Below are 21179 nucleotides of genomic sequence, written 5' to 3'. Positions count from 1 at the left end.
TTAGAAACAACAGCAGTTCCTCATTTTGTGGGGTGTTGTGAAAATAAAAATTGGAAGGTGCTTGGATGCGACGCGAAGAACAACCGTACTGAGACATTAGGTGGATGACATGATACTTTAGTTTCTGCTCAGCGGTGAGGAAGAGTATTCATTTCTCCGACTCTTTCAGCTTTTTACTAAAGTATTAGTATCGTCTCAAAAAATATGCATTTGTTTCCATCAAGGCTTTCTAAGAGAAATGATTCAGGGAGGAGGGGAACAAAAAAACATATTTTAATATGATTATAGATAATTCAATTTCCATGCTAGTGATCAGCAGTTAATTAGTAGCTGAAAACATTAATCCAGTCTGTGAACCACAAAACTACAGTCTATTCCAATGACTCTAAGATAGAGCAAACCTTTGGAGCCAGTTTAGTAATATAAGTAGAGTACAAATCTGACCAAAGCGATCTAATGAAAAAGTTCAAGCGCGACCCAATGGTCTCTAGAAAGTTAGAATTCCAGAATAATTGAATTCAGAGTAATTTCATCCATTTGTGTGGGCTTCTGTGAAGTGGGAGATGGACAAGAGTTTTATTTCATTCTGGCTCATCTAAAGAAATCTTAGACTTTTCCTTACCGATCAGATTACCTTTAGTTTTCAGTATGACATTTTATAACAGCTTGTTGGGACTGTCTGCTATTGTTCCTCACGTAATCTTATGGAAATTCTGGGTAGAAGTAAGCACAATGGTTTTACCACCGTGATTGGTACACATTTTCCACACTCGATAAATGTGAGTGATTTGCTAAATGCCTGCCAATTACATACTGTAACTTTCCCTTTTTGTGCAATTATTCATATAATCTAGAGGCTCCAATCAGTGATAGCTTGTGAAGCTGCCTTTATAACAATTAAACCAGTTGTGGTATCAAAATGAGTTCTTGTATCTTCTACCGTCAGCTACAATTTTGGTTAAAAGGATGGTGAATATAATCTACAGCAGTTCCAAAAGGGGGAAGTGCTGCAAGCAAATTCCAGCATGGTTTTTTTGTTTCTTTTTGTCTGGCTATTTGCAAAGTTCCCAGCAACTTCCATCTGTCTACCTCTGGCATCCATGTAATAAGTTAATAGTGCAATAATAGCTGATGAACTGGGAGGGAGCAGAGAAAGCAGCAGAGCTGTGCTAAGAATGGAACGATGTGCCCTTACTATGATAAACTGATTCCATTCCATTAAATCACAAAGCTGTCTCCACTCTTCATCCCATATGAGCGGCTGAAGAAAAAAAATCATGGAATTGCTATAGCTCACTGCAGCTGTCAGGAAATGATACTAATTAGTTTAATTTGCAATAACACAAGCACTTAACTCTCCAAATAATCTAAGTTAGTAAGTCAGTTTTTATATTATGACAATGACATGTTTAAGAGCCTCTGGAGCAGTGATTTCTTTAACCTCTGACTCAAACGTTTTACAAAGGAACACTGCAAAAACTCTTTGTCCCGTGTTATTTCAGTACCTGCTTGGGAGGGCAATTACTTGGTAGGAAACTGTGGCAGCAAAATTTAAAAGGAGAAAATCTGACAGCTGTCATGCACTGGGATTCTGCAAGGCAACATCAAGTAAAGAAATCTTATTTCAAACAAAAATGTCTGTCCTATAGTATTAATTGCTGTAAGGTGATATCAACAAGAATGATCAAATTGGTCCTTTCTCATTTCCTTATGCTGTTCCTGCATATGGACATATTTTCTTATTTGTTTCACTTTTTGAATTTTAGGCACTTGTCTTCAGGTATTGCATGCAGGTTTCTCATTTTTCTGTCTGTTGTTGTTGATGAAACATTTGGAAACGCTAGCTAAACTCAGAAAGAAGGTTTTTTTTGTAGCAGATTGCCTTGAAAACAATGAAATTTAAATAAACAATCAGACTATCAACAAGGCTGGTTTCATTTACTGCTCGCCTTTAGACCTTGTGTATTTTAAGCTGGGCAGTCATAGGTGGGTATTCAATTCTGTGCAATTCTCTGATACAGTAAAGCAGCCATTTAGTATAACATCAATGTGCCAGCTTTAGAACTGTAGAGTAATCACGTCTTGGAAATGAATGGGGCACTTTATACCTAGACAAGTTCTTGTTTCAGGCTCTATTCAAATTCAAATGCTACATTAATTAATGCATTGTTTCTATTTTCAGTGGTTTGGGGGGGAAGAGGAGGAATGAACACTTATGGCTTATCTTCATTTGGGGATTAAGTATTAAACTTCGGAGCAGAATTTTTTACTGAGAGGAATACTTAGCAACAAGTTCCCCAGTGATGGAACTGTGGAATTGGTGGCCCCCAAAAACACTCTGTGAGCCAACTATGAAGGCTTGACTGCATTGACTTCTAAAGACTTTGGTCAGAGTTTCAAGGTCAGATCTTAAGAGCTTTTTGTAATTGGTGCAGTTTCACTGTACAGAATCAATCATGCCCCTCCTACAATCTCTCCTCTGCTTCTTGAATTTTATTTCAAAACACACTCTTTCCAACCTTTAAAAACCTGAATGCCAGGAATAGTGATAATAATTCTGAAAGCAGATCAATGTAATTAGCAGGCAAAAAAAAAGAAGTCTCTGTAATCACACACACATACAATAATAATAATAATAATAATAAAACCTTGTTTACTTAAAGAAAAAATAGCAGAACTTCCTCTTTGTCCTCGTTTCTTTAAACCTCGTAATTCAGTTTATCAACTGTCAATAACCAAATGCATGCTTTTCTTTTCCCAAGAGCTGATTAAAGCTGTGGTCTTCTCCTGTAATTCATGGCATATCATTCTGTTGTTTCTCCTGGAATTTTCAAGCTGAATTACTGTAACTAATATACCACTAACTCTGTATTGCCCTGACCTTTCGAATCTCTCCTTTTCAGCAGAAAATTGGCCTAGAAAATTTCAACGCAATGAATGCTTTTAGCATTTTTTTTATCTCAATCCAGAAATACATATACACCATCTTATTAAGTTAGTTTGCCACTAGTATCAGGTTGGGTTAGACAGTTCTAAAGATGAGAAGATAGGAAAGGATGAACTATTGCATTTGCAGTGGATTAGCTATAACCAGGAAAAGACCGAAAACGTGGTTCTTTTGGCCTCACTATGAAAATGGGAGAATACATGTAAGTCATGGTACGTATACCCGTATATACTCTGATTGCGAGTCCTCTCAGCCGTCCTTTTCCTATCAGAAATACTCAGTTTTTCATATCCAGGAGAAAGGTTTTGCAGCCTATCCATTATTTGGATTCAAATGATAACATTTACTCTTTAGATTCTGCACAAATTGAGAGTGTGTCAAATGACAAGTGGCAAATATCTTTTCTAAGTAAACGGATACCATCTTCTTGTGGCCAACAGTGCGATGTCAGGATTACTACTTGTGATGGAGCCTTAGCCAACATTCTGTTATAAAATGGGGTTTGTGGGGGTTTATGGAGAAGACAATGTTTTTTCTAGGCTTATATGATGTAGTATTTGGAGGGTTATGAAATAACACTCATCTAGGGGTGCTATGTACTTCTTGAATCAGTTTGGGAATTCAATGCTGCTTTTGAGTCTGCTTTCCTTTTTCCTAATGTTCTAAAGGAAATGTTGGTATTTTTCAGGCTGTAGCGTGCTGTTTTTGCAGACACATCCTACACTGAGGCAAAAGCAATATGTTTTGATCAGGGTAGCACAACACAAAAACTGAAATTACCCTTGGCCAGGGACTTTTGTGCTTTCTGGGTAACATTTTCTGGCAGAACGACATATTTTCCCGTGAGCTCTGGCTAGGCCATAGGCATGGTGTGTAGAGGAATAGATAAACGACTCAAACCTCTGTATAAAAAAAAAAAAAAAAGCAATAACCAGATGATGATAGTTCTCTGGCTGTATGGAATTGCAGGATTCCTTTGAGAAGTAAAACCTTGTTCAGCAGGTGAAATGGAAACCTCAAACTAAAGGTAAGTGATCTCGTTGCCATCAGAGGGATCTCACTGCACAGGACCAGGAAAAACAATATGCCATGTCTTTCCTAAAAGAGTACTTTCTGAAACCTTCTTCATTTAGCTGGAGCTAGTAATTCGTAGTAATATGGATAGGACAACTTGCAAGTTTCCCCCTCTACCTTTTCTCATCCACTATTGCCAACCCTCATCCTCAGTACACCTGTTTTCTAGTGCTGACTTCGGTGGTATAAAAACATAGGTTTTTGACGTGAAATCTATAAACACTCAGAGCCTCTTCTTGATTCAACTGGATAAATTCTTGTACAAATAGCTATCCCAAGAGCAAAAAGACACATCACCCACAAAAATTAAAATCTTAAGACTGTTGATCAAAAACACAAATTCATTATTAAAAAGAGGATTTTCCAAAATAGGTACATTAAACAGTTAAGTATTTAAGGGAAAAAACTTTCTCAGTATCTGAATCAAAGTGAGTAGGTTTTTTTTAAGGTAGTGTGCTCTCTGAGAACAGCAACAATGTAGCTGAACTGAAATACTCTCATTCACTCTGCTGTTGTTGGGTTTGTTTTTTCTTTTTTCTTCTATTTTCTTTCTTTTTTTTTCAGTAGGTGGTTATGTTCTAAACCCATCATGAAAAATATCTTCTCCTAAAATGTGTAATTACCCTCTGTCACTCTCAAATCTCCTCTGGTTTCTGAGCTCATTTAATAATAGCGAACAGATGAGCAAAAGTTACAAATGAAGGTACTATCAATTTGATACACAGCACATAAATACCTATAATGATAGTGTGCTTGTCAGCATCCATTGTTTCCATTTCTGTCCATTTTCTGCTTCTCCAGGGAGCATCATCGTCTTGTGCAGAAAGTGAGAGACAAATAGGGATTTCAGACTATATAAAGAGGGCCCCAAGAATTATAGAGTATTTAAGATGGTCTCTGTATTCCCCTAGATTTTAGGCTGCTGGATTAGAAACTTTTAACTCGGAGATTCACATCTTCCCTGAGCCAAAACAAATCTGGAGAGATTTATTTACAAGAAGCAAGTTGAAAGAGTGAATCAGGGCACAAGATACAGGCTTATCTCTAGTGCACCAAAAGCAAAAGCTTGTTTTGTATGCCATATTCTATTTAACTTAACTCATATCCAAGTGGATGCTGCAATGAGGAAGTGTTCAGAAAAGAGCAGTGAACAGTTTTGAAGGGATAGCTATGGGGAGATTAATGAACAGCATTATTTTGAATGGAAAGGAGAGAGAGAAATGATGAAAGTCCAAAGGTATAAAACAAAAAGATCCCTATAAATTTCCTTGCATGTATTTTGACCTATTACTATTGCACTGTTCATGCCACCTCTCAGCGTTTTCTGGCAGCCATCATGCAGTCATAACAAGCATTTAATTGCTAATATTAGAGTAGTGTTTATGCTTTAGTGGATTGTTCTTCTGATAGCTGTGGGCATGGCTGGCTTGTAGTGCAGATGCCATTATAAACAAAAAGCTGCATGTGCCCATGGAGCTTTTCAGTGACTGTAGTGTAATAAACCCCACTGTTTGCTGCCTTGCAGGTCATATTTGGGTGGAATGCTTTCAATAGCAGTTCAGGCTTGGAAGGTGCTATCCAAGGAAGAGCTCTCAGAGTGTTCCTGTAGTATGCCATTTAAAGTGTGCTGCTCTGCAGAGGCTGGCCTGGTGAAGATTTTGGCCTCTTGTGTTACCCTGGAAGTGTACCCTGCCTCTTGTGTTACCCTGGAATCAGTTTTGGGATTTGTCTTATTTTCAGATGTGCTAAATTTACATCCATATCTTACAGTCTGTTCTAAGAGGAATCTTAACTTGCACTCAGAGTTTGCTGGAAGTAAAGAGACATCACAGACCCGAATTTATTTTGCTCATGCACTTTAGATCCAATGGGTTTTGTGACAGAGGGACCATAGAGCAATTCTAATGAAGGTGGCTGAGCCTTGCAACATCCCAGGCCACCCCTGCTAGAAGAAGCACTTGTGCCAGGCTTCAGATCTCCCTAACTCCAGTAAGGAAACTGTGTGGGCAGGGGAGGGCAGAGTGACTGATTGCAATTCTAGTGGAAACTGTGGGGCTGTGTGGGTCTGTGCAAACATGCATATCATTTCTCCTATTTTTGCCTTTCACTTCAAACAAAGACAGAATCTGAATCTGCTATTTCAGAGAGCCACGCTTGCTACTTTTTGTAGGTAAAGTACTACTCTGTGCTCTGATTTTAATATATTCATTTCTCAACATTTTAAATGGGAAAAAAATGCCACTGTTCTGTGTGATATTTCAAACATAAGTATTTACAGCATAGGCTTCTCCAAATGGGTTGCACTGATGTTGCCCTAAGAAAGTACAGTACAGATGGGACAAGGCTAGGCTGTGACATTTTTTATGAGCAGTGGGAAAATCCCCTCAGGGCAATCATTTGCTTTGCTACACACAGACATTCCAGGGCAGAGTCAACAACAGTCTCTAAAATACCTTCCTCCAGAATACATACTTGTTATTGTGATGTGAAATGTCGGACTTCATCAGGGCTATATAGGCAGTGCTCCCATAACAAAATACAAAAAGTATTCCAGCGTTTCTCAAGGGAGATTCCCCATGTATCTCAACTCTGAAAGGAAACCCAATTGCTACCCAATTTCTGCTGTGGGATTAGAAGGATGTCTCAATCCTGTTGATAAAACCAGGAATTTTGGTAAGAGTAAGGAGGTCATGGATGAGCCCTCCCCAGCAGCAGTTCTATTCCCGACCCTCCCTTCTGCTCCTTCTCAATCACTGTGCGTGGGAGCACGCACATGCATGGGCATGCATACACCTTCTGGGGAAAGTGAAGCTGTTATGTCTTCACTCACTGTACTCTACCCACTTTAGTTTAATTTTGTGAGGTGCACAAGACACTGACACACAGATGATTAACTGTAAGTTATATTTACATATAGCATCTTTTATTCTAGGTCTTTGTCTTTTCCGTCCTCTTTCCTTTTGTTCTCATCATGTATTTTTTGTAAAAATTATTCTGTGTGTGCCTGTGTCAGTTTTATAGGACAACAAGCTGTTTGGCCATTTCTGTGAGCAGGAGTGAAAGTTAAAAATAAACGCTCTGTTCAATGAATTCAATAAAACTCCTTTCCCATCTGTGTCTCTGTTGAGACTGGGTCCAAACTCAGGGCCTTGTTATCCAACCCAAATCAATCCAGGTGATAAATTTCTGATCCTAAGACCCCAGAGTCACAGTCTGTGAGTTCCTGCTGTTATATAAATATTCCTGATTGATCTTCAGCTTCCCACCAGCCCTCTTGTTGCAAATTTCAGTTTGGACCAAGCTGCTGCCCTAAGATCCATCAGAAGGATTTTTCATTCAGCTTCTGTCCTTGCTACACCCATGCAGCAGCACCAGTGGCTCAGCTCACAGGGAAAAAAAAAACAAGACAGAGCTGCACGAGTCTTTGTTAACCTATCCTTGCAGTGAACAGGATAAACTGCAGTGCTCAGCTTCAGTACAGATGTAATGGATGGGGTGACTCACTGTGGAACTAGATGAAATAAAGGAATGGCTTATGTTTTTTTATTGATTGAATAGATGTTCAATCAATACAAACCCGAGGCCAGATCTGTGTTGTAACTGAGCCCGGTGATTAGTATCACAACTGTGAATACCACAATCAACTTCTCACTGATTTTATACCATACTTAAAAATAACTTGCAAAACCACAAGGTGATATTACCTTCCTATAGATCTTTCTTCTTATTAGTTTTAAGGTTTAATTATATTCCTATTTGTTCTATATCTCTCCCAGAACTGCCTCCCCCTTCTCACCCACAAACACCTGTGTACGAATGATGTACACAATATATCGAAAGGACCCAGAGGTGCTTTGCAAATGGTGGGCTTGATTCTTTCTTTTAAGCTATTAGCTTTTCATCAGTGAAGTGGTGTGATGAGCAGCTAAGCCAGCTGTCACATAGCTGCAGCAGTTCAAGCCACTTGAAAGCAAGAGAAAATCTGGTGCTTTAGGTCTTGATGTCCTTTTCTCCAAAGAATGAGTGTTCTCCATCCTCATCATAGTGATGTGCCTAGAGAGGCTGTTAGAGTTAGCAGCCTTTGTGTGTATGTACACATGGGAGAACAGATGCTGATTTAAAAACAAAACAAAACAAAAAAAAAACAACACTGTGAAAAAGGATTGCAAAAGTCATCTGTTTCAATGACCTTCTAATTCTGCTGTACTGGTACTCTAGAGGACATTGCTGTCAATGCCATTTACATCTCTGAACTGAAAGGGATGTACGGCCATAAGGACATTCATCAAATCATAGAATCATAGATTGGCCTAGGCTGAAAAGGACCTCAAAGATCATCTAGTTTCAACTCCCCTGCCAAGGGCAGGGTCACCAACCATTAGACCAGGCTGCCCAAAGCCACATCCAGCCTGGCCTTGAATGCCTTCAGGGATGGGGCATCCACAACCCCCTTGGGCAACTTGTTCCAGTGCGTCACCACCCTCTGTGTGAAAAACTTCCTCCTAATATCTAACCCAAACCTCCCCCATCTTAGTTTAAAACCATTTCCCCTTGTCCTATCACTATCAACCCATGTAAACAGTCGTTCCCCCTCCTGTTTATACTCTCTCTTCAAGTACTGGAAGGCCAAAATGAAGTCTCCCCAGAGCCTTCTCTTCTCCAAGCTAAACAAGCCCAGTTCCCTCAACCTTTCTTCATAGGAGAGGTGCTCCAACCCTCTGATCATCTTAGTGGCCCTCCTCTGGACCTGTTCCAAGAGCTTGATGTCTCTCTTGTACTGGGGGCTCCAGGCCTGAACACAGTGCTCCAGACGGGGCCTCACAAGAGCTGAGTAGAGGGGGACAGTCACCTCCCTCTCCTTGCTGGCTACCTCTTTTTTAATGCCTCCCAGAACATAGTTGGCCTTCTGGGCTGCAAGCGCACACTGCTGGCTCATGTCCAGCTTCTCACCCACCAGGACTCCCAAGTCCTTCTCCGCAGGGCTGCTCTCAAGGAGTTCTTCCCTCAGTCTGCATAAACACCTGGGATTCCCCGACCCAAGGCCGACTTGGCCTTATTGAACCTCATTAGGTTTTCATGGGCCCACTTGTTCAGCCAGTCCAGGTTCCTCTGGATGGCTTCCCTTCCTTCCAGTGACTGCACCACTCAGCTTGGTGTCATCTGTAAACTGGCTGAGGGTGCACTCAGTGCAATTTTCTATGTCATTGATAAAGATGTTGAAGAGCACTGGTCCCAAGATCAACCCTTGGGGGATACCACTTGTGACTGGCCTCCACCCAAGCATGGAACCATTGGTCAGCTGTGACCAGCCAACCAGTTCCTAGTCCATCAAACAGACCATCTTTCAAAACCATACCTCTCCAATTCAGAGAGAAGGATGTGGTGAGGGACCATGTCAAAGGCTTTGCAGAAGTCCAGGTAGATGACATCTGTTGCCCTTCCCCAGTCCACTGAAGCCGTCACTCCGTCATAGAAGGCCACCAGTTTGGTCAGGCATGATCTGCCCTTGGAGAAGCCATGCTAGCTGTCTTGAATCACCTCTTTGTCTTGTATGTGCCTTAACATGATAAGCAGAGGATCTGCTCCTTGATCTTCCCAGGCACAAAGGTGAAGCTCACCAGCCTGTAGTTCCCCACGTCATCCTTTTGCGCTGTCTTGAAAATGGGAGTAATGTTTCCCTTTTTCCAGTCACTGGGGGTTTCACCCAACAGCCATGATTTTTCAAATATGATGGAGAGCGGACTCAGCAATCACATCAGCCACCTCTCTCAGAGCCCTGGGATGCATGTCATCTGACCCCATAGACTTATATATATTCAGTTTCATGAGGAGGTCTTGGGTGTGTTCCACTTCTACAGTGGGATGGAATCCATTCCTCTCACCCTCACCTGGAGCTTCAGGGTTCTGGCAGACATGGGGAGCCTGACCACCAGTGTAGACCGAGGCAAAGCACTTATTGAGCACCTCAGCTTTTTCCATGTCTGAGGAAGCCAGTTCTCCATCCTCATTTATCACTCCCCTTGGTCTGTCTCCTCCTGCGTATGTACCTGTAGAACTCGCCAAGTTCAGCTCCGTCTGTACCTTGGCTTTCCTGATCCTATCTCTACACATGCAGACTACATCCCTATATTCTTCCCAGGCTACACCACCCTGCTTCCACTTCCTGTACATTTCTCTCTTTTCCCTCCGTTTAAGTTGCCAGTCCTTGCTCAGCCATGCTGATCACCTGCCTCCTCTGCTCAATTTCTTCTGCTGGGATTCTTCTACCCTTTAAAGCTGTTAGTTGGCTTAGCTCCCCTAGTTCCTGCTTGCATCAGAGAAATACCTTTTTCTCAAAGCATTTGTAAGACCTGGCTTTTATTTTCCTCAAAATATAAAAGCACGAGAGCCAACTGCCAGGTTTCGTGTTCCTTAAGAGGCAGCAAGAGGTAGCATTACAGTTAACAAATGGCCAACTGTTCTGGGATGAACATACATCAGCCCAAAATCCAGGCTGGGAGGGAGCAGGACATAGCTGTGGAACTCTGACCACACTGTGTGATTCAGAGACATGTTCCAGGCTGACTGGGGCTGAGCAGAACAAAAGCTTATCTTCCCCATGGTGAAACTGTTACCAGGTTCTAGCCAACAAAATGAGCAAGCTGAAATACAGAATTATGTTTTACTGGTAGTTTCAGCAGTGAATTACACCTGATTCTGCTGAAATATTTGATTATTCTTTCAGTTATCCTACAGTCCTTAAGTTAAGTAACCGTCTCCTGTGACAGAACAGATTCCTCTCATACTCTTTTTTCAGAAATAGATGTTTTTCCTTATAAGGAAATCAGTAATCACATCTTTTGAATTGAAACAAAAAATCATTGGTACAAGTTCAGGTGAAGTTTGCTTTGTAACAGTAGCCGGATTTTGCCAGCTGGAGTGAGTATATGTTCAGTATGTCTGAAGAGAAGAGTCTTACCGTTCGAAGTTCATACTTAGACATCACATCTAACTCATGAAAAAAAAAAAGTTTGAGAAAGCTCCTCAAATATGGCTTATCAACCAGGAGAGCACTCAACTATCATTTGAAATTATAAGGTTTGTGCAAGTTTGCCTATCAATAAATTATAATACATCTGCCATTCAGGTCTTGTTACTGGGAGCTGGAGTGGAAGAGCATATATTGTAACCTCTGCAGTTTTGCTTTTGCCTGAGGCAAGTTCCCAGCTCCACTGAAAGCAGTGACAATTCTTGCGTGTGTTCAGTGACACAGGGTTTCTTCTTCTTCTTTTTTTTTTTTTATTTGTTTGTTTGTTTGTTTTGTTTGTATTATACTGGGCAACAAGCCCCACTGACCAACGTCTGGCTCAGTCTCCATAACATTTACAAATTCCACCTAGCAGGCTGAAGCTCCAGTGTACAGAGAAAATAATTCTGCTTAGAGTTGTTAACACTGTGACCAAAGGGATATAGTATGGTGCCTTTCAACCCCAGCAAAATACGGATATGAACATGTACTCTGCGTCTCACCTGGTCTAAGGCACCCCACAACTTCATCTTTAATTTCAATATTTTTCCCCCATAATTGAAAGCTAGATGAATAATTATCAAGAGCTGAGTGCACCAACAGCCCCTTACGGCCTTGACAGCGTCACTTGGGGTTCCACTTACCCTGCTGCCCATCTGCCCAAGGGCTGTGTTTAAGCTCAGCTCTGGCTATCCCCTGCTTCTTCTTGGAAGTAATCTATTTTGTAAGTGAGAAGCAAACAATCCATTCAGAATAAGTAACTGTTAAGGTTAGACTAAAAAAAAAAAAAAAAAAAAAAAGAAAGAAAGAATTCTGCAGTGGTGAATTAAGAAATAGAATAAAATTTTGGACAAAGTTAAGTTAATATATTCCATTGAAACCAAAGGGCAGATTTGGTTATTTGTTTTCTTCCTCTTGAAACCACTGATCTTAGTTTTAAATCACTTGATTTAAATTTGTTTACATTTTAACAGAAAAAAAAATATAGATCAGAATGAGAAGTGTTGTTTGGAAAACGTTATAAAGAGACATTTATGTCTAGAATGTAAGGATCCTTGTCCCCGGATGCCTTATCTACTCTTTGGGAAGTGGTGTTGTGCAAAAATACAGGTAGTGCAAAGGTCTCTTTGATTTTCCCATAGTCTCTATCTCCAGCAGGAGAGGTATGGAAACTTCATGGCTTCTGGCCTTCACTCAGCAGCTTGCTACCTTCTCTTTTCAATAAATTCTTTAACTGAATGATAGATTCAGCCTACTTGCTTACAATTTCACATATGTAGTATATAGAAAATACGTGCAAAATAATAGATCCTCTATATGAATTTTGGCTCATGGTACTCTTCCAAGTTCTGCTGTACTGCTGTTTGTCAGAACAGTACTTTGAAGCAACCTCATCTGCTGAATGTTACTAATTATTTTTTGATGGCTTCATAATTCTCTTGGCTGACCATTCTAAAAGTTCTCCACTAACATCCAAATATTTGCTAAAGACACACTGTGAATGAAAGGAGATGAGATGTAAATATGACACGTGATTCATATGAAATTAGAAATTAAATGCACTTACAGTTTTACTTTCTTGAGATTAGTAGATTTCTGTGTTTCACATGAGGCTACTTTATTGGATGTTGTTCTTAAAATATACAGTTAACATAAAACCAAACCAGTTATGAGAAATAAATTTCTTAGGAAGGATGCCAGCCTACAGAAACTTTATAATGAGCTAGAGCATTTTTTTTAATTACAAGTGACCCATACAACATGTAACTGCCTTATTTTTTTTTTATAATATGTATTCCTATCACACTGTCAAATGAAAAAGTCCAACATCCTGAAATTCATTTTGAATAATTAAATATAGCCACTTGTTTAAATGAAATGTCTCTAAACCTTAAGGCAGCAGGATCTGCAAAAGAATAACTCAACAAAAACAAGAGCATTCATCTAAAATCAAGGTGAACATCAGATGAAGACTAGCAAATGCTGATGAGGTGTCCAAGACTAACATGGAAATGGCCAGTGGCACAAAAATGAAAACTGATGGTTTCTTCAAGGTAGGTTCCTCAATACTGCAGCTCAGTCTGAGCTGTAGGTGAGTGGATTCATTTACTACCATATTGGTTACCACGGGGACATAAAACTCTGTGTGTCTGCTAAAGAGTCACCCTTTATAAGTCTTACTCTCAAGATGAAGTCATTCAAGTGATCCTGGGCTTGGCTCCTATGCTGTTCCAGGCTTTCTGAGTTTATTTGCAGCTGAACTTTTTCCATCTTTCTGTAGATATGATGAAACAAGTTGGAGGTTTCTTCACTGGTTATGGCTCCCTATTTTTTGACACACTGCTTCCAACTTAGGATGTTCTGTGATTCTAAGATTCTATGATTATTCATTTTTGTTGCATTGATAGTCTTTGAGTGGTGTTCATAGAATTTGTGGCCTGGAGAAAGGAACGCATCAGTAGGTATGCCTACCTGGCAAAGTCTGCCTAACATCTCTCCTTATAACTTGGTACTAGCTATGGATTTTGCAAGTGCAGAAGGGGCCGGATTTTGCTAATGAGAGTTCATTAACTCCTTTGATTTAGTAACAGCAAAAGTAGTTTTCTGAGACAGAAAAAAGTGTAATCTGAGCTAAGGAGGCCTTGTGAAGTAAGCAAAGAACAACAGAAGGTGGAAAGATGGGGCAAAACTTCTATTTCTTTTTTGTTTGTTTGTTTGTTTGTTTGTTTTTAGGTATTATTCCAAATTCTTGTTGACTTTAACAAGATTGTTTTAATTTGTGTCAGGCTGCACAAATGTCAGAGTTCTTCAACAACAGAATAGATAAGAAGGGAATCATCTGGAGCCGTATTCAATGTTTGAACGCTCTCTCAGCAAAAGGGAAGAACTTTTAGTGATATTTATTGTGGAGAAACTTAAAATTAAAGTATATTGGTCCTTAAAATGGCGATTGAATAGCAAAAAGTTAGCATATTCTAGCTTTATTACTTGTGGAACGGTACAGAAACCTGCTCTGGATGCAAGTGCGGAAATGGGAATTTTACCATTGGTTTTAATATATGTAAAATTCAGCCCTGTCTCTTTAGCTTCTTTCCTACACTGGGTTGGTTATTGATCCAGACCAGGTGATGAGCCAAATGAAGTTTTAAAATATTTAAAATGTGTGAAAGAGAAGATAATAAGCATACACTATTTTTCCTAGGGAACGTCTAGATGTTACTATTAAAAGAGACTGACAAAATGTGTAATCCAAACATTTGTGTCCCAACAGACAGTTCAAATTGATTCTAAATATGGAAAGTTTGTAGATCATCCAAAACCAAGTGAAAATCTGAGAATCTGGATTCTGCTTTGCATTTTGGAAATGTTTTCCCAGTTTGGGACGCAGCCTGGTCTGGAAGAATGCTCAGCACGAGGAATCAGGAATGACTGGGGAACCTGCCAGTGACCAGCTGCGTAGCCTTGGGCAGTCATTCAGCTCCTCATCTCGCTTCCGCCTCGCACAAAGTGAAGCTCAGTGCATGCAGAGGGTGAGAAGCTGGAGAGCAGCGAGACAGGGTCCTTGCTGTCTTTCTTGAGCCTGCCTTCACGTGGAACAGCAATGTCATGGTTCTGCAGGCACTTGGCTCCACCTTGCTCAGGGAAATAGCAAGAGCCACACTTGGCAAGTTCAACATTTTAAAAACAAACAACCAAAAAGCCCTTTACAACTGTCAGCAAACTTACCCTTAATGATCTAAGATTGCCTAATGCGTCAGATTGGTTTCCTTTTCCAGATGTAAGAAAGGTGGTGACTTATGAAGGAGAGGTTCTCACTTGTGCTTTTGTGACTTCAAAGACTGAATCTGGTAGAAAATGAATCAGACTTGCGCTTCTGTGTCAGTATCATTTGTGAAAACTCCACCTAAGAGATCTCTCTACAGACAGAACTGGAGCAAAACCAAAAGCGAAGCCCGAGCCTCGCAGTGGCCAGGCTGCGTGCTAACCGTCAGACAGAAGCTCCATCAGGCATTAATAGAAGAAACTGCTCATGTGGAAGTTGTACGATGGCAATACTACATCCCAGAGGACAATTTCTGTTATTTGTTATGTAGCTTCAACTCTACTAAGCCTAAACCCACATCCGGCAAAGCTTTTCCCAGATTACTCTGGCTCTTGTGCAGGCTAGATGCAGTGCTTCGTGTCATTGCAGAGGCTGGGTCATTCTTCATGTCTCAGGGCTGGATTTCAGCGGGTGCAACTTGCTATCCTTAGTGGCTTTGTTCTGGACATCTTCAGATTTGTATGTGCCTAATGTATTTTATCTGGTTTCATAGCCTTGGAAGAAAAAATGTCTTCCTAGTCCCTAGTAAACCCTTTTTCTTTACTGAAAATCTTCATGCTTTAAGTATCTGAATTTTAATCTGTTATGCCTCCTATTGCCACCCCCTTCTTCCTCTAGCAACTTCTGGAAACTTTCCAACAGACAATAAACCAAAAAATCTAGGCTGCCAGTTACTAATTCAGGTTCACTGAATGTGATGATAACCCTTAGCAAAGTTCCTCCAGCACTTGCACTCCACCTTGAAAAGACACACTGTCTGTCTCTTATGCCAGCCTTTGCTCTGGGACACTGGAAGTGCCATCAGGAAACTGCCTGTATCACTGCTGACACCATGTAAAACTTCGTTTCTGATCTGCTGTGCTTCACTGCAGCGTCAGCCGTGCACTTCCACTGCCACTGAAGGTTTACTTACCTTTCTATTCTCCATTCAAGCGCTAACTAGGTTTCACCTCTAAAAACATAAAGAGAAGAAGGTAAGGCACAGACAAAAGCCTGTCTTCTCTCTGATCTGCCTGAAAAAGCGAAAGGGTCAAAAGCAGATGATGAGTGTATTTCCAAATCTGAATGCTTTACTTAATAATTACATATTACAATAATTATGGTTTGGGAATTTTGTTTGTTTTTTAAACAAAGTTCTGCTCAGTGTTGTAACTGATCTAACTTTGCGAGGAGCTTATCTTCACTTATACTCACTGGGGAATGATGGTGAAACATGTTGCTTGAAATCCTAAGTACTATTCAATATATTTTAGTGGAACTGGGGTCTTTTCTACAACTGGAGAGGCTGTGACTAAGTACTTTAGATGAAATCCTGATGCTGTAGATGACAGACCGAAGTTTTGTTGTTGTTGTGAAGTAGATTAGGAATTTACTCCTAGAAGAATGAGAATTAGAATGGTATTCAGGGGAAATAATAATTTTTTACTTGTGTGTGATTTTTTTTTCCTAATTGTGCTAATCTTAGAATGGATCCATTTATACAAAATATCTGATTATTTGGTTGCCATGATGGTTTGAATGGCGAGCGCGATGACTAAGGATTGATGACCAAGGAGGCCTTTCTTTCTTCTGTTTGGAAAAGAGTTTGTGAGCTCTGCCTGTGTTCTAACCCAGTCCAAAACCACTAAAGAAGTAGATTTGTTGGTAGATATGTTGTCACTAAAAGGTTACACTGTAGATTGCCACTCCACTGTACACAGGAAGGGACAGATGTCATAATGACATGGAGAATTAAATATTGAGAGCACAACACAGAACAACATTCTGATTTCATTTGCTTTTGTACAGCTGTACAGAGGCACGTCACAGCAACACCGAGTGGCTGTTTTTCTCCATATTCAGATGGCTTATATCTGTTACACTGTACTGTACATTTTTGCAGCAGTGTGCAGGAACCTGGAGTTCAACAGCCTAAGCTGATGTTCAACTCACTCTGCTCCATCTTACATAGAGCTGACAGAAGCAACATCTTGTACTGGTCTGTCTGAAGGGTGCTGTTACTGAGACTAACTTGCCTGCAACAGTCTATTTCTGTTGCAGCGTGTTGTATACCAAGCAAGGTAGCCTCATTTGAACTGCTTTTGGGGGTTAAAGAAAGGCCCAGGCTAACTCTTGAGACATGCCCAACAGCTGTTTCAGGGAGCACCGGTTGGCTTGGGCCAACACCACGTCAAGAATCAATCTAAACCCTTGGTGGCACAGGCCTTCATGTTCTGGAACCCAGGAACATTCTTAAAACAGCTAGATATTTACTATTGGTGAATCTCAAGTGTTACCTGGCACAAAATGTGCCTTGATGAATGTATTTTTTTTAATATTGAAAACAAAGGTTTTTTAAAACCTCCCAGCTGTGTCAATAAATGCAGATTTGATTGCCTTAAAGGTGCACAAGTGTAGCAGGAACATCCAAATGTGGTGCTGATGAGACTATGAGGAAAACAAAAACAGTGAGAGCTCTCCTGGCACCCCAGAATGTGAGCGGTTATTGAAGCTTTCGACACCTGAGTTGATGATAGGAATAACTAAATGTGCCACTTTGTCATGTCTGTGCACTGAGTGCCTTTACAGGAGGGGCTGTGTGGTCCGTCAGGAAAAATAAATGACAGGAAAAAATAGAATGGAGAAGGAATGATACTTAATTTAGAAAGGATTTACAGTGCAAATTATTTTCCCCCGCAAAAGGTACAACATTCAAATTTTCAACTTTTTATGGTGGTTTGAAATAGGAATTGCTTTTGATCGTCTTGAAAATTGTGTTAGAGCAGGAAAACACGTAGCTCTGAGCAAAATACTACAACAAACCTCCCAAAAGCCATTCTGCAGCCCACCAAAAGTTCTGAAAAAGACTTGCAGGAAAAGTTGACTTTTTTTTTTTTGCAGGATAAGTTTGCATGACTAAAAGAGCGTTGAAAGATAGCCAAGTAAAGGCTCAAGGAGCTGCAACTGTGGTGAGGGAAGCGGGTGGACAGATCTCTGTATACAACAGTGCTAGGAGATGTGGAATTGCTAAAATAGCCCCTGCCTAATGTAATCACCTTACAAAGAATGTTTGAGAGGCATTTTGTCAGCCAAATATAAACAAAGGCTACATTTGAAATTGCAAACTTGTCCAAAGTCATTTTTCCTTCGAAGGTTGTTTCCCCTGCTTGTGCTCATTCTTGTGCTTAAAAAAAAAGACAACTTTTTAAAGGGCAAGCTATTTTTAATTGTTTAAAAAACAAAGCACAAAACCTTTTACGAAGCAGTAAGTAAAACCAAATGTATCTTCCAATAACTTCACTTTTCTAGGAGCAGTGGTGAGTACAATAGAAACTGCATCAAAGCAGCCATTACCCAAGAACTTTTAGGAACCGTCAGCACTACTTCTGAATCAGAGATCTCATGAGCATATAGAGAGAACAGTACAAATATGGTTTTTTTAACAGTAAAAAAGGTTGTATCAGAATCAGATCAGCTCTTTCAACGGTTTCCCATTCAAAACCATTCCAGATTGTTTTACAAACGAGTGACGCGATCCCTTGGCTGTCCCTGTGCTAGGATGCCCCTGGCTTCAAAGGCAGCGCTGTGTTCAGGCTGCCACAGGATCATGACCTTGACTCAAAGACAAATTATTCACAGTGCTCGCTTCCACTCACGTCGAGCAAGAACTACAGAAAGGAAAGGGAGCAAACTGCTTGATAGTGTCTTTATTAGCTGTTGTTTAAGGCAGGAAAATAACAGTAACAAATCACGCGATTAAACTTTTATTGGGAAATGAATTACGGAGGATACAAGTGGGCGGCACTGAGATCAGACTCTGCATAACGTTATATCCATGTTTATCTTACAGGATATTCTCTGGTAGTTGTTACAGTCACGAATAACCAGCTCCTCTATCTCAAGTCTGTGCGCAGCAGGTAGAGCTGCGTATGTTCCGTCTGGTGGCTGGCTGAGCTGTGGGTTTCTTTCCTGCAGGTGGAGCGTTGATGTAGGCTTTGCTCCGTTGATCCTCTATGGTCTGATAAGCTGGCTTTGTCTTCAGGCGGGTCACACCAGGGAGGACTGGCAGAGTGCTCTCCCCTCCCCATCTCCCGGTGGGAGTTACTGATCGCCCACATCTCGGGTCTCCCAGGTCACTTCTACACGTGGCTTGCGTAACTGTCTGCGGAAAGCTTTTGGAGGGAGAGGTGACTAGATTGCAGCTGTGCATTACTGGATTGATAGGGAACCGGAAGGCAGCAAAATCAGTCATAGGCGCTATTTGCAGACATTTGTAGAAATCTCAAAATGAAAAGCGATAATTCTTGGGCGCTCCCATAGCTTTTCTTGGTTACAACGTATATCACCGAAAAGACTCACTGCGTTCCACCGTATTGAGGCAGGCGGCTCTGGGAAGGCACAGCCCGGACCTCACCGCGCTGCCTCGCAGGGCAATCCGCCCCTATGCAAAATGGGGCGGGGAGCGGGGGGGGGGAGGGGGAGATGCGGGGATGCTGCTGCCCCCAAGGGGGAAGTCAGTGCGCTGCCAGCTCGGGGCTGTACCGTGCCGCCGGGGGTCGGGATCAGGCCCCGTTCTGGATATGGGGTAATGAGGTCATAAACGAAAGAAACGAAAGAGAACTGCAGCCTGGCAGTCGCACGGCCACTTTCCATGCCTTGTTTCCCAGCAGCCTACCGCACGTTCTGCTGCTTTATTAGCTGTTGTTTCTCATTTCTGGGAAAGGATCAGGAAGCTCGTTTTAGCCGCAATGGTAAACTGTCGTGGCAGAAATGAGGGAACAGTTAAAAGGGAGGGGGAGCCGCTTTGTGCGGGTTACTTAATTGTCTTCATCGAAAATATACGGAAAAAAAAATAGACCTTGGGCTTCCTGTGCTTTTCGTTCCCGAGCCGAGACCCCCGCGTCAGGCCCGGCCGGTGGCAGCCGCCCCTGCTTAGCGCCCATAAAGCAGGGCCTGTAATCAAGGTGGAAACCGAGAACGCGATGCCCTTGGTTCTCTTCCTCGCCACCCACTGCCGCCCTGCCCCGCGGCGGGTCCCGTTCTGGCGCGGGGGAGGAGGGGGGCTCGGGTCGGGGCAGGCAGGAGGGCCGGCGGCGGGCGGCTGCTCGGCAACGTTCGTTCGCCTGCGGTCGCCGCACGTGTGCTGGGGGTGCCCGGGCGGCGGGCGGCGGGTCCGGGAGCGGAGCCGGCGGGCTGTGCGGTGAGCGCGCCTCGCCTCCGCCGCGCTGCAAGCCAGCGGCAGCGCTCGGTGCGGGCAAAGGGAGGCGGCGGGGGGTGTCTTGCCGCCGGGAGCCCAGATGGGATACTGGGAAGGCCCCGGCGTTTGGCACGGGCCGCTGGCCCGGTATTTCAGCTCGGCCGTCCTTACGTGCGCCGGGCAGGAGGGAATTTGGGCGGGCCGCCTCGCTGCCTGGCCTTTGCCCCACAGTTGGCGGCCGGACACGGGCGGTGCTGAGAAGGTTCTGTGCCCTGTCCTGCGGCGTACCTGCGGACGGGGGCTGCCTCCGGGCCCCGTCTCCCGCGGCACCTGTGCCCCGCCCTCCGGCACCACGGCCCGCCGGAACCTCTGGGGCCGCTGCTGCCGTCCATTCTCCCCTGACTGGCGGGAGCAGAGCCGCCCTGCCCCATCCCTACAGCCGGAGCACGGCTGCCGCTGCGGGGGCTTCCCCGCCCGCCCGGTGCCTGAGGCAGCTCCGCGTCCTCTCACGCCCACCGCATCTCTCCGGCGGGGCCGTGCGCAGCACGTGGCACATCGCTGCCCCTCGCTCCGCTGCGGGCTCAGCGAGGCCTGGCACGGGGCCCCCTCGGGGCCGGAGCAGGAGGACAGGGGCGCTGTGAGCAAACCCTCGAGATGGGCGCTCCTCACCCTCCCTGAGTCGCAGAGAGGCACTCCCCTGCAAAGCCGCCGGAGCCACCGAACGCGGCCGCGCTTCTGGGCAGCCCTCCCAGCGAGCACGTTAGAAAAAGAGCGGGGCTGGCAAACGCCTGGGCCGAAGTTGGGCAAATCCCTCCCTGGTGGGCGAGGGGAGAGAGAACCGCCCGCCACCACCCCACCGAGCGCAGGGCTGGGTGGGCGCCCGCTCTGGGCGCCGGCGGAGCCCGAGGGCCGAGCGCGGTGCGGGGCGAGAGGCGCGGGGCTGCTCCTAGGGACGAAGTCGATGCCCGCAGAAAGCTGGCGGCGACACAGGTCGAGGTTGTTGCACAGAGGAACCGATCCAGTAATCGCTAGGGCTATAATAGCCTTATTTGTGTTCCAGCATGTGACACAATCCTCAAAATGTAGTAGCTCCGAGTTACCACCTCTTTATTACTTTCACGAGCTAATAGGTGAGGTGACTGTTACCTTCTGT

At 43.1% G+C, this 21179-nt stretch overlaps 1 long non-coding RNA gene across 1 annotated transcript in view; it reads left to right on the top strand.

Annotated features, from left to right (window-relative positions):
- The window catches only part of LOC121113389, a 68959-nt gene extending 51012 nt beyond the window's left edge, over nucleotides 1-17947 (top strand). The window contains exon 2 of the long non-coding RNA XR_005861478.1: nucleotides 12924-17947. This is a non-coding gene — a long non-coding RNA (uncharacterized LOC121113389). The remainder of the gene's footprint in view (nucleotides 1-12923) is intronic.
- The last annotated feature ends 3232 nt before the right edge of the window (nucleotides 17948-21179 follow it).

This window comes from Gallus gallus, chromosome 7 (assembly GCF_016699485.2).
Source record: "Gallus gallus isolate bGalGal1 chromosome 7, bGalGal1.mat.broiler.GRCg7b, whole genome shotgun sequence".
Taxonomy (NCBI): domain Eukaryota; kingdom Metazoa; phylum Chordata; class Aves; order Galliformes; family Phasianidae; genus Gallus; species Gallus gallus.
The sequence above is the reverse complement of the archived record's forward strand: the minus strand, read 5'-3'. Positions and strand labels throughout refer to the sequence as shown.